The sequence below is a fragment of the Stegodyphus dumicola genome, chromosome 6, assembly GCF_044657685.1.
Source record: "Stegodyphus dumicola isolate Sdum_Otavi_A_Nest chromosome 6, ASM4465768v1".
In the NCBI taxonomy this organism is placed as follows: domain Eukaryota; kingdom Metazoa; phylum Arthropoda; class Arachnida; order Araneae; family Eresidae; genus Stegodyphus; species Stegodyphus dumicola.
Genome location: NC_140773.1, coordinates 148,660,549 through 148,672,916, shown reverse-complemented (window position 1 = coordinate 148,672,916; position 12,368 = coordinate 148,660,549). Strand labels below are relative to the sequence as shown.

Here is a 12,368-nt window from a genome sequence, read left to right as displayed (position 1 = left end):
ATCAAATATTCTGCATTCAAATTTCACAATATTGTTCTGAAGAATATTGTGTCTTATAAGGTCCATTTCTGCATGCCTTCGTGGTATAATTGGAAGCATACTGATATTCGAGATGTCCAGCGTTCGAGTCCCGGCGAGTGCATTGCATATATTTCACGTCACCTGTTTCGAAATAAATTAATGACTCTACAGCTTGAATAAATAACTATCTGTGCCACGACGCTTTTTTTTTTTTTGGGGGGGGGACCTCTTCTGAAAGAAGACACAGTCATGGCCTTGCTAAATGCAACGGCGAATATTAAGTTTAAGGTTTTAGACATTCTATAAACGTAATATGTTTTTCAATGGACTTAAAAAACAATACGCCTAGTCGGTTGTTATTCTTTAATCTAATTTTTAATCTAGTTTAATATTTTTTAATACATGCATTTTATACTATCAGCTTGCGTACGTTAAATGTTGAGTATTTTAGGGTTAGTTCTTTTTACCTGAAGTTTTAATAGTGGGAGAGTCATTAAGTTTATATATATATTAGAAGCAGCAGAGGTGAAAAATGTGCAGTGCCTTCGCCGGGATTTGAACCTGGACCTTTCGAATACGCGCCGAATATGCTTCCAATTAAACTACGAAGGCATACTAGAGAGGGCGAAAATACTCTACATAATAATTGCATAAAATTGTATTTATCAGAAATTATATGAAAATCAGAATTGTATCAAAACAGTTTTAAAATATTATTAGTTTTTAAATTTTTTTTTGTTTTTATGAAGAATTTTTATGCCATTCACAGAAAGAAATTTGAATGTGGAAGGAGAAAAAGCCTGATTTTGTTGAAATGCAGCGGGCGACCTTGCATAACTGGAACGCGGATAAGGGAAAAACCCGGAATGAGGGTAACATAGTGGCCTTGCCGATAAGAAATGCTTTTTCGACGATACTTGGTTACTTTAACCTTCCATGCATTATCCACGGTTACTTATTGCTCATAGTGACAGTCGCAGCAAATGACCGAGTTTAATTTTATTACTAAATAAAAGATACACTCCCTCTTCCTCCCTCTTTTTTTTTTTCCTGTAAAAAATACATTTCTAATGGTTTACCCACGGTATATCCGTTTTAGATCGAGCTGATATATACTGTCTGCACGTTGTTTCGCTTTTCAATTCCAAGCATTAAAAGCCATCTTTTTTTCCTCTTTTCCCTGTGCATAGAAATTGTATTATAATCGTGAAAATTATATTAAAGAATATGTGGTTGTTACTTAGATAATAAGAGTAGTAATAAATAAATAAACAACAAAATATCGTAGGACTGTTGACCTGTCAGTATTCACAATTGAGAATATTTCTAAGAATTTGTATAATAACATTTTTTTTTTTCCATTTCTTGTTAGATTTTTTAGAATAATTTGTTTTAAAAAAATAACTTATAGATATTTTTGGTTCATTTTCGATGTTTCAATCTTGATGTGTATGTCCCAGAAAAGATTTTAATAAATTTGAATTTTAAAGTAAATAATCTTGATGCGGATGTTCCAGGAAAAATTTTAATAAATTTGAATTTTAAAGTAAATTTACGTGGTAATTATTTACTGACATTTTGGAGATCAGACTTATTTATATGTAATTTAAATCTGTACATCAAGGAAGGAAAAAAAGGGTGTTATTCCCAAATGATAGTTGCAAAGAGAGTGCAAAAATTTAGCGGTATTCTGAATTCGGTAGGTAAGTTGTTAAAAATAAATTTCTGCTAACTTTTCAGTACATCGAAACATTATAATTTATAATGCAGATAAGGCTGCATTGTATCATAGTCATGAAAACCGTGTTTGTACATTTTATTCGAATACTAGAGTTGTCATGTGGCTGCAGGTTTCAGTATTATATCTCGGTGTATTATTTAAAGTATTATACCTCAGTCTATTATTCACTTATTTAAAAGTATATTTTTCATGAGAATTTAATTTTTGGCGTGTGTATTTCAAAAAACCATTACATTTGCACATTATCCTGCTCGAATTTCAAATAAATATATTTTTGAGGTACGTACTTTCTAAACTCTACATAGGACAGCAAAAAAGTAGGAAATTAGGTGCTTGCTTGAATAGTTAGTCATTCAAGAAATTAATCAAATAAAATCAGTTTTCTTACTATGACATTTTTAACACGTGTTTGCCCTAAATATATATGAAATTTAAGTTTTTATGGGCCTTCTATGAACACACCGAATAATTGATTATTGGAGATGTTAAGGCAGCAAGAATTGACGTAATATTCCTAAATTTGCGAAGCTAGTTTCAATGTTTTGCACTTCTGTAACTAAAGGAGGTTCTGTGTTTAAACTTCCGAAATTAATGTCGTAAATTTAGGAATATTACACTGATTTGGGCGGTGTTAGCCCAAATGCTCTCGAAACATGTATCTATGTGTAAATGAATATAAAATCTGAATGTTCTCCAAAATGTTGCTGTGTGTCCGTTAATTTGTATGACTGAAAATAAAAAATTATACTAAGACGCGTAAATTATGTAGAATCCCTGTTTTATGGGTTTAAATAAATTATTAAGATTTACATTGTAATAAGGCTATACGCATTTTAAGACTTTGAAGTTTTATAATGATAGTCACTTTGTAAAGACCTTATTTTGTTCAAACAATTATTTTTAGTTTAAGAAACTTTCCTTTCCCATCCGATTTCAGTTTCTGCCACAATGCAAATTTAATGGCGTATATGCAAATCTGAGTGAGTTCGGAAACAGTATTTAAGTAGCAGAAGAGTTCGAGGTGTAGGAGCGTTTTAGTTCTGAAATTATGCCGCGCGTCTGAAAGTAGATCTTGGTTGAATAGTTGGTACTAGCCACTTTACCTTCTATTGATATTCTACGCTCGGCATTGCTGTGTGCAGCCGGTTAAGCGGTTTAAATAGAATAGGAGCCTAGCTTTAATTTATTGTGTTTGGGAGTACATACTATTTTCTGCTCAAGTTACTAGTCACAAGTGGTGGTTTAACTGTGCATTTACTATTCCATTTAGTTAATATAAAAAAGTTGTTAAATCCTTCGCCTGCAGTCATCTGTTCTTTCACGATATAGCGAGAATTCGCTACTCCATCATTCAGTAGAGTCTCCAGTTTATACTTCCAAAAACATACTAGGAGGAGTCAAACAACAAAAATCAGCGTTATATTTTCAAATTTTCACAGGACTAGTTTCGATGGTTTTACCGAACCACCATCCTCAGCTGTAAATGCGCAAATGAACACTGGTATTTATCATTTAATCTGAACTGGTTTTAAAGTAATTTAATATATTGAGACTGTCTGATTTTACATTTGAATTCGTCTTGCGAGTTCTATTATTAATCACTTTGAAAAATACTGATTAATAAATTATTTGTTGATTTTATAATTAGTATCTGGTTTTAAATCGGTGGAATATAGTATCTGTCAAGTATTTTGGCGCGTTTCGATTTCTTCAGACTGTGTCATTTATTTCGTTATGCTGTCCTTTATATGCCTTCTAAGCTTTCAGAATATACGGAAAGCCCAAGGAATGATTTCAGTAAAAGTAAATTAAATTTATTGTGCTACATAAGGCTAATTAAAAATGACTTTGTTTTTGTCATCTACTGTAGAAAATGTACGAAATTAAAATTCTGTATATGTTTTACACGAAAAATGTACACCCCGTCTCCCCCCCCCCCAGTATTTGAGATGCGTATTCTGTAATAATTAAAAACGAGTATAGTATTTATGGACTTAACATTGATCTGATCATCGGAGATACAAAACTTTTTTTTTCGCAGTGTACATAAGAAAATATTCTGCACTAAAGGAAGTATGCGCTGTTTGTTTTCGATACCATTTCTGTGCTTCTATAACTGTGCTAAATGCGTAAATTATGATCATCGAATCTAAAATTTGAAAATTAGTTACTTTTCAACCGTAAAGAATTTTTGAAAATTTCGAAAAGATGTCATTTTGCACTATTGCTTTGATGTTATATATTTTTAATGATTTTTCTTCTAATAATTTGTTAAATTCCACTTTTATGTAACTGTAATTTTCAATAAAAGGGATTTATGCATTTTGAAAGGCAAACAACTTGGTGCCCATCCTTCTTGAGAATTATATTTATACATAGTTTCTTCAAAATTATGTATATAATGCGATAATCAGTTAGCAGTAATTTTCTGTCCTGTAGAATGAAATGATTTTATCTAATGCCGTTTGCGCACTTGGTTATGAGGATGCTTTTTTGTTTATTGAAATGTATTTAGCTTTAACCCCCCCCCCCCCCAAAAAAAAAAAAAAAAAAAAAAACTCTTAACGTTAAATTTTATGAATTATTGAAATTGCAACGTATAGTTATTTTTTTTTCATCTGTCATTTCCTCCACATTATATAAAACTTAGATAAAAATTTCACCCCATTTATCCGAATTTCAAAATCACTACGAAAGACATTTTATAAAGAGAAAGATTTCTAATTTTAAGTGGATAAAGTGCTGGGAGTAGCACAGACCAACACATATTTCATCTTTTTTAAAAGAAAGAGGTATCTACGGGGTCACCCGACTTCTTTCCCCTCTGCGTTTTCCTTCTAAAATAGGAATCTAAAATAGGAATATTCCTGGAAATAACGTTCCAGGAATATTAACGTCGAAACAGCTAAATCTTCCTCTTTTTATATGCATTCATCCTCGAGCGTAAAAAAATTCCCCTGCTTAATTTTATTTCTCTTCAACGAAGTTTATTGTGCGCCGAAGAGTTAGTTGTTTGCATCTAAAGAACCCGAGTTTTAGTTAGATGAGGAGATTCAAAAACATCTGTTATATATCATCGACTGCAATCGCTCTCCAATTTTTTTCCTCCCCTTCTTTTTATTAACTTGTGACCTTTTCATCTTTCCATGTTGCAAGTGGTTTTGAAGATAGCTAGAGTTTTATGTCCTCTTTCACAGCCCTGCGCTAATTATAGGCAGTATTTTCTTTCTTAGCCGTCGGTGCAAAATTGAGCGACTGGATATAATAAAGATCGAAAGCGTTAATTTCAGCTTCCATTTACTCAACTCTGCTCTTTTTGTTCTCTTTAAGCGCATTTATGAAGAATTGATCTTGTTCTTCACTGCTTTATATCTATTGGATTTTTAGGTTTCTGTTAAGGTGATTTAAAACTTAATACTCATCGGTAGTTTAATTTGCTATAAACTGATATGTATTTAATAAAATTAAAGCAGTCTTTACGTGATTTAATTTTCTAAAAATTTTATAGTTATTGTATTTTAAGTACGACGTTCTTACTTTTCAATCATTCACTGTCTTTTATTCGAAGGAGAAAAGCCCATGCTGTAAAAAATTTTATTATTATGATATTGTGTACCATATCTCGTTATTATAAAACTGATATCATACACGCAACGTATCCAAATGTATCTTTTCTGCAGCCCTAATTCTTCTTGTCAATTTTTAGTCCGTGTATTTAAAAAAAAAAAAAAAAAAAAAAAGAGAGAGAGAAAAAAATTCTTTTGTTTCGCAGTGTAAGCTTATAGTAATGAAGAATAAACAATAAGTAAAATAAAAGACGTTTTAATTTGATTTAAAAGCTAATCTTTCCTTAAAAAGAATTAAAATTGGTACCTCTAACCTGAAGCCTAAAGTTTGCAGCAAGAAAAGTTGCTCGCGAAGCAGATATCGGTGTTAAGTTGAATTGTTAATAAAGCGTAAGAAACTTAATTGAATTGTCTGGATTCTAAATTTGTTTTTCAGTTATAAGCAAAATTTAAAAAATTTTTGTGTAAAACCTTTTCTTTAATGGAGAACGAAATTTTTTATTTAAACATTTCTGTAATTGTATTTAATTATTCACATTAGAAGAAAATCTAACATGTTGTCAGAATTTCTATTTTGACTTTTTATGTTCCAGCCTTGATTTTTTCTATTAGTTTTTGATCTGAACTGCCTGTAATTGTTTTTTAATTAAATCTTACTACCATTTGATCTGATTTGTATCTCGTTTGCTAAGGACTTTTGCATTGGCTTTATGGAATTGCTGAAATCGTGAAACAACTGAATATGAGGTCTTTTATTGATTCCTCATTCCAGGATTCTCAAGAGCTCCCGCAAGGAATGAAAATAAAACTTAAAATATATATACCCCCGCCCCCCCCCCAAAAAAAAAGCCTAAGAAAATCAAAAATCAAATAAAAAAATTAAATTCATGGCTGGCAACTCTTCCGGCTTTTCTTCCGGTCTTCCAGTAAATCATCGAATCTCTCGGTTTTTAATTTTTAGCCTTTACTGAGGGAAAGATTTTTCAGCAATAAATGAAATTTATTGGATTTAGGAAACTTAGATTATGCAAATTGCATTCCGCCACCTCTAACAACTTAATTAATAATAATGGCATAATTTTTTTATTGAATTTTATTTGATCTGCACTGTCTTATTCTGCTGTAGACATTTGTAATACTTTATATTAAAATTTGAACAATATCTAACTTAATTTTTAAATGTAATTTTGTTTCGCATTAATATAGAGTATTTTACCAAGTTTATCTGCACAATGATATGTAATTATTAATTTTTATCGTGTGCTTTGATAAATTAAAGCTTTCGTTACAAAAATGTAACAAAATTATAAATGGAATGAGCCAAAGAACATAAAATTAGGATATCTAATTAAATATTAATGTATTTGACATCAGAATCATATAATAAATAGAACTCGAATCCATGCATTATAAAGCGAAGTTAGCCAAATTTGGAGCTCTTTTAAAAATGGTGTCTCCACTCAATGTGAAAAACCTCTTAGAAACGCCACTGCCAGAAACTTAATGCGAGAACCTCTCAGTTTTTCATATTTATAGGTTGACAGCCGTGGAGTTTTAATGTATTTAACATTTGGAAGAAATTTAGTTTAATATGTTAATTATTTTTCTTATATGCAGGAGACTATTTCATATTTTTAAAACATTTTACTACTTGATGGACAAAATACATTCGTAAGGTTTTCAGGACTTTGATAATTCTAGTTGGTTAAGGTAGATGAGAAATCAGACCATGAGGAACATTGTTCGAATAATTTTTAGCTGCATTTGATTAGTATATTATAATTTATTATGATTTTTAGCTGCATTTGATTTAGTGGATTTGAATACTGAAAATAATCAAGTTTTGTAAATTTGATATAAATACCAAAATTATGGAAAATAATGGGACTTGTATTGGCAAGTCTGAGAGCGAGCAACAGTTTCAAAGTACTGCGTAGGATGTAGAAGCGGCAATCGAAGTACCATCAGACTCTCCTCATACACAGACAGTTCTTGATCCCACTTATTCTTTGAAGTAAGAAACCAGTGCATTCCAATTTAGTCAACCCTACAGTTTGTTTTCATAGGTAGCGTGTAACATTTTTCAGTTTCCGAGAATGTTTTTACTTTTGAGAGTAATATTTCCTGAGAATAATTAACTTGTCTTTAAATTTTAATTAGCAGAAGTATTTTTATGGTACTTCCTTGTGAAAAGTATTGCTTTGTTAGACTTCAGCTTCTGATAAAATACTTTGCCAACGCTTCTGGTATTTGCCGTTTACCAACTCTATTCTGAAAATTTCTAAGAAGGTATTGATTATATATCTTTCGTTAAAGATAAATCTTCAGTCACTGCCAGCTGATTACAAATAGGCAGATGATGAGCACTTGAACCTTGATTTATTGAAAAAACGAGTTAGAATTGCTAATTTATTATAAAACCATATCTAGACGAACTATTGCCCAAAACTGTTGGGGGGGGGTTTGATCCTTAGGCATGGTTTGGAAAAAATACCTTTTTTGTTAATTGAGACAAGGATGAAAGTAGAGTTCATGCTTATTAGATTAAAACTAAAATTTACTTCACTGTCTGCGTTTAATCAAAAAAGGGGAATTTATTGTAGCCGTGGCATTCAGTACAAAATTAAATTAATATTTTTGTAAAAGTTTTGACATTCTCTGAAGATGCTATTTCGGAAATGCTTACAAGCTGTATTTGAATGTAGTTCTGAACTGGGAAAAAACTTTTGTTTTTTAAAAAATAACTTCACATTTTTTTCGCAAATTTAATGCAACTCTGAATTTGGGAAAATACTTTTTTGTTCTCTTTTTATGTTTATAATGTGTCTTAATTTATTATTATGCAACCATAAATCAACGTTTCTAAATTCATTCCAAAGAACCCCAGAACCTTGCAGGAAATTCCCAGAAAGGGGAAAAGTGCTTATTATTAGAAAGTTTAGCGGGCCCTTCTAAATGACAAACGTTTAGCGGGCCCTTCTAAATGACAATGTCTTATCCGCAGACGAGATTTTCGACTGTGTGGCTTACAACATTACGAGTGAACTAATCTGTGCTGAATAATCTGTCGTCAGTGTTAAACACAGCTTTATAACAAATCCTAAATACAACAAAGAAGTTAAGACCAGCAACGATTTGAAGGTCAAAATTTCAGTGCGAAATGGAAAACAAATTCTGGCAACGTTCTTTGGTGTCAAGGTTCACCAGGTGTTTTCCACTTGTTGGAACCTTTTAAACATTTTTATTATCAGCTTTTGGAGATATTGAAGATGTGTGTATTAAATTTAATGTCTTATGGTTTCGACTTTGTATGCTTGTTTAGAATTATTTGCGCTTTTAATTGAGGAAAACTCGCTTCATCTTTTGTGAAAATGAAATGTTAAGGAAGGTTGATTTATTTGAAATTTAATAATAAAATATAATAGGTGAACTTATTTATTTTGAGACATGTAGGGCTAATAGAGTAAGGATAATTTATATTTACCTCAAAGAATTAGATAAGTTTGAAGATTTAGGTCTTAGTTGGAAAGTTTCAAGGACAAAAAAATTTTAACCAGCTGCTGTGTAGCTTCTAAGCGCTATTGCTTACTAACTCGGTATTCAGTTTGCTTTCGTTTAAATATTGCTTAGTTACTTGAAGTATGAATGGAATACTTTGTTTTATTTAATGCATTCGATGCTTGTGCATTGTTTTGAATATCTGAACAGAGAGACGCAAGGAAATTTTCTTAACGCAACCTAAGTGTTCTTAACCAGTCCCCTTACTCGTCAGATTTGGCACCTACAGGCTATTTTCTGTTTCCTGTAGTAAAATTTCACTTTAAATGAAAGAGTATTAGAGAAATTTAGAACAATTTAGTGATTTAATACAGGAATGAGAAGAGCTGCTTTCTAAAAAGCAATACAGAAACTTCATAAACCAACGAAGGAATTCTTTCCAAAATGCATTTGCTGTCAAATAGTGTATTGAAACAATATTACAATTTTTAATCATTAGCTCTTGTTTGTCAGATTTAGCACTAAATTACTTTCTGTACCTGAAACGCAATCACAAAAAAGTACATAATTTTCACAATATTTCTGAAAACTGTTATGACTGCAGAAGAACTGACTTCTGCAAAGCATTCAAGTTCTAAACATGGTTCGAGCAAGGTTAACGAGAGATGTCTAAGATCAAAATATAAGTCGATGGTTAAACTTTCTTTTTAATGGTACTTTTTTTCTTTTTATCTAAACTTTTTATGAATCGAGTCCGTATCGCATTGTGTACACACCCTTTGTGAGTACATTTTCTGTTGTACGCAATAAATCTGATTTTTATTGTTACGTTTTTTTTTTTCTGACACCAGTTGATACGTTATTTTCTTCTTTCACATTCTTATAGGGTTCGTAGATTTGGAGTGAATAACGACGACAGTTGATGAAATATCGAAACAGACTTTATTGGCCAGTATTATCCAAGACAGCTCGAATATCACGTTTACAGTCGTCGAAGAATTATTATACACATGCTGACACAATCAGCGACACAGTCTTCACACTATCAGGCTATAACGGTGGAGACAGCTTCACTGCAAAACACCAGAGTACAGCTCACGACTCTGCTCGGTCGTTCTCGGAACTCAACATACTCTGGAGATTCTCCACACTACAACTCGTGATGCACTCGACGACATACAGAGCACAGCTCCCGATTCTTCGGTTCGGTCGTTCCCAGAGCTCAACACGCTCTCTCGACGATGCACTAACCGCGATACACTAAGAGACTCTTTCGATGCACTCAACGACCCACTCGGCACTCGCTGCCCGGCTGTCAACTCGATCGCACGGACTGACTAACTATCTCGTACTTTCTCTCCGCGTACCAGCAAGTTTTATATAGTTTTTGTCTTGTCTACGAGAACATTCTGGGCTAAACCGGTAAGAATTCGTTCCAGAAGGTTCTCCATCCTTCCATGGCATATCGCCAATTCTGTCGCCAAGTGGGCGATTTCTCGCCAAATGTGGCAACCCTGCCTTCCCATGCCATTTTATGGCACCCCTAAACCTGCTTTGCGGGGAAGCCATTATACCGCGCCTGGAGATTTCGCAACAATATTTTATAAATGTTTCAAACCGTGCATGTTGAGAGGTTTAAATCATTAAAAGAACATGCAAAAATTATGCGTTGCTATGTACTACAGTATACCCTCGTTAACACGAATCGCAAGGAACTGAAAAATCAAGAGTTCATGTTACACACACCCACCCCCTCACCCACCCACCCACCCACACACCCACACACACACACACACCCACCCACCCACCCACACACACACACACACACACACACACACACACAAAAAAAAAAAAATTAACGGGACCTTGTTTTTGTATTATTGAGTATGCAAGTCTTATTTCTGGTATAGTTTTTTCTACACATTAACTATTTACAGTATATAATTACTTTAACATTTACAGTGTATAGTTACTGCAGTATATTATGTATGTATTATGTATGTCGTCGTAGAAAACCCTACAGTACTGCATTAATTACTATATTTTGCTTGAAAAAATGCTCTTACAGGGTTAGTTTTTGATGAAAATTCCTCTGTATTGTGCTATAGCAGACGGGAATGAAAATGCCAGCTCCGTGATTTGCAGTTCTGAGAAGTCACTTGCGATAAAATCTCTTCAGCCTTTGATACCAAGCCTGAAAACGACTTGTGCATTTCCGGGGAATCGCATTTACATTTTTTAAGTTTGGATCATGTATGTTATGGGCTTTACACCTGCCCATGTCATAAGAGCATGCCTATTCTGAGCCACTATTCGACTATTAAAACAAAGAAATCACGTCCTGGATGTTGATCCAAACATTCTTATGGTAACAGTAGATGCAAAGCAAAGTATTATTTATGCTTTTAAGATAATGTGGTTTCCTAGACTTACTGATCACTCAAGGACAGTGTGAAAGTCCAGTTTTGCCCTTATTTAGGACATCACAAGTGACATACTTTTCTCTCCCTTGGTCACCACACTCATCCAACAGTTGTTTGCTTCTTCTTCATCAACTTACTTGCTTCAGTATAAATCGAATGTGTCTTTTGGAAGAGGTACAGCCAACCAACGGAATAAATGAAATCTTGATTGTGTACATTTTTGGGAATCTCTGTTGCTTTTGACTAAATTGTAGGTCCACTTAAAGGTACATTGGAATCGCATGTATGGTTGAACCGTTCTAGAAGTAAAATTTCAACATCTTCGTACTTAGTACAACGAAATCGCTTAGATTTGTTCTTGGAATCCGATGCAACAGCATTAAGAATTATTTCCTCTAGGATATTTAGTTTTGTTTACAGATCTATGTCTGTTTCCTCTTGGCCATGAATTGCTTGCAGTTTGACGTTAGTTGTCTCGTCCTGAAAGTTACCGGAGTGCTATCTGCCGAAAAGTGAGAACTTTCAGAAAATAAAGATATGTTGGTGCGCACTGAAAATTCAAATGTAACTAAACTACAGTCCAGTAAATCTATGTTAATATTTTATTGTAAATTTCAGTTCATCTAAACTGGAAATATTAATTTAGTATGCTGTATTTTGCTGAATTTTAGGAAGAAAAGATACTAATTCGCCCCTAGTGACCATTGGAAGAAGAAGACTAGTAGAATTTAACCTGATTGATTTAGAATTATTCGAGAGTTTAACGTTAATCGTACTGGCTAATTTTTAAAGAACAAAGGCTAATTTTTGATAATAATAAGGGCACATCTGAACACAAAATTGCATTTGTTGATTGAAGCTCTTTGTGGACACGATGATCACGATTATCGAGCAATGTTACCGATGCTGGCTATGCTTTAAAAAATGCAGTGTAGTTTGTGAGGTTTTAATTAAATGGGACAGAATATTTATGAACGCTGCTCTAACAGAGAAACAACAGGCAAAAAATACGAAAAACTTTGAAATTTTGTGTTAAATTAAAAAATTCTAATGACGCAACGAACTAAAAAACTGTTTGTAATCCGTGCAAACCGAAATTCGTGTTTAAACGCTAAAACT

The 12,368-nt window shown here is 32.9% G+C and overlaps 1 protein-coding gene across 1 annotated transcript in view; it reads left to right on the top strand.

Annotated features, from left to right (window-relative positions):
- Positions 1-12,368, top strand: part of LOC118180982 (fibronectin type-III domain-containing protein 3A-like) — a 254,400-nt gene that overhangs the window by 128,456 nt on the left and 113,576 nt on the right. The window lies entirely within an intron of this gene.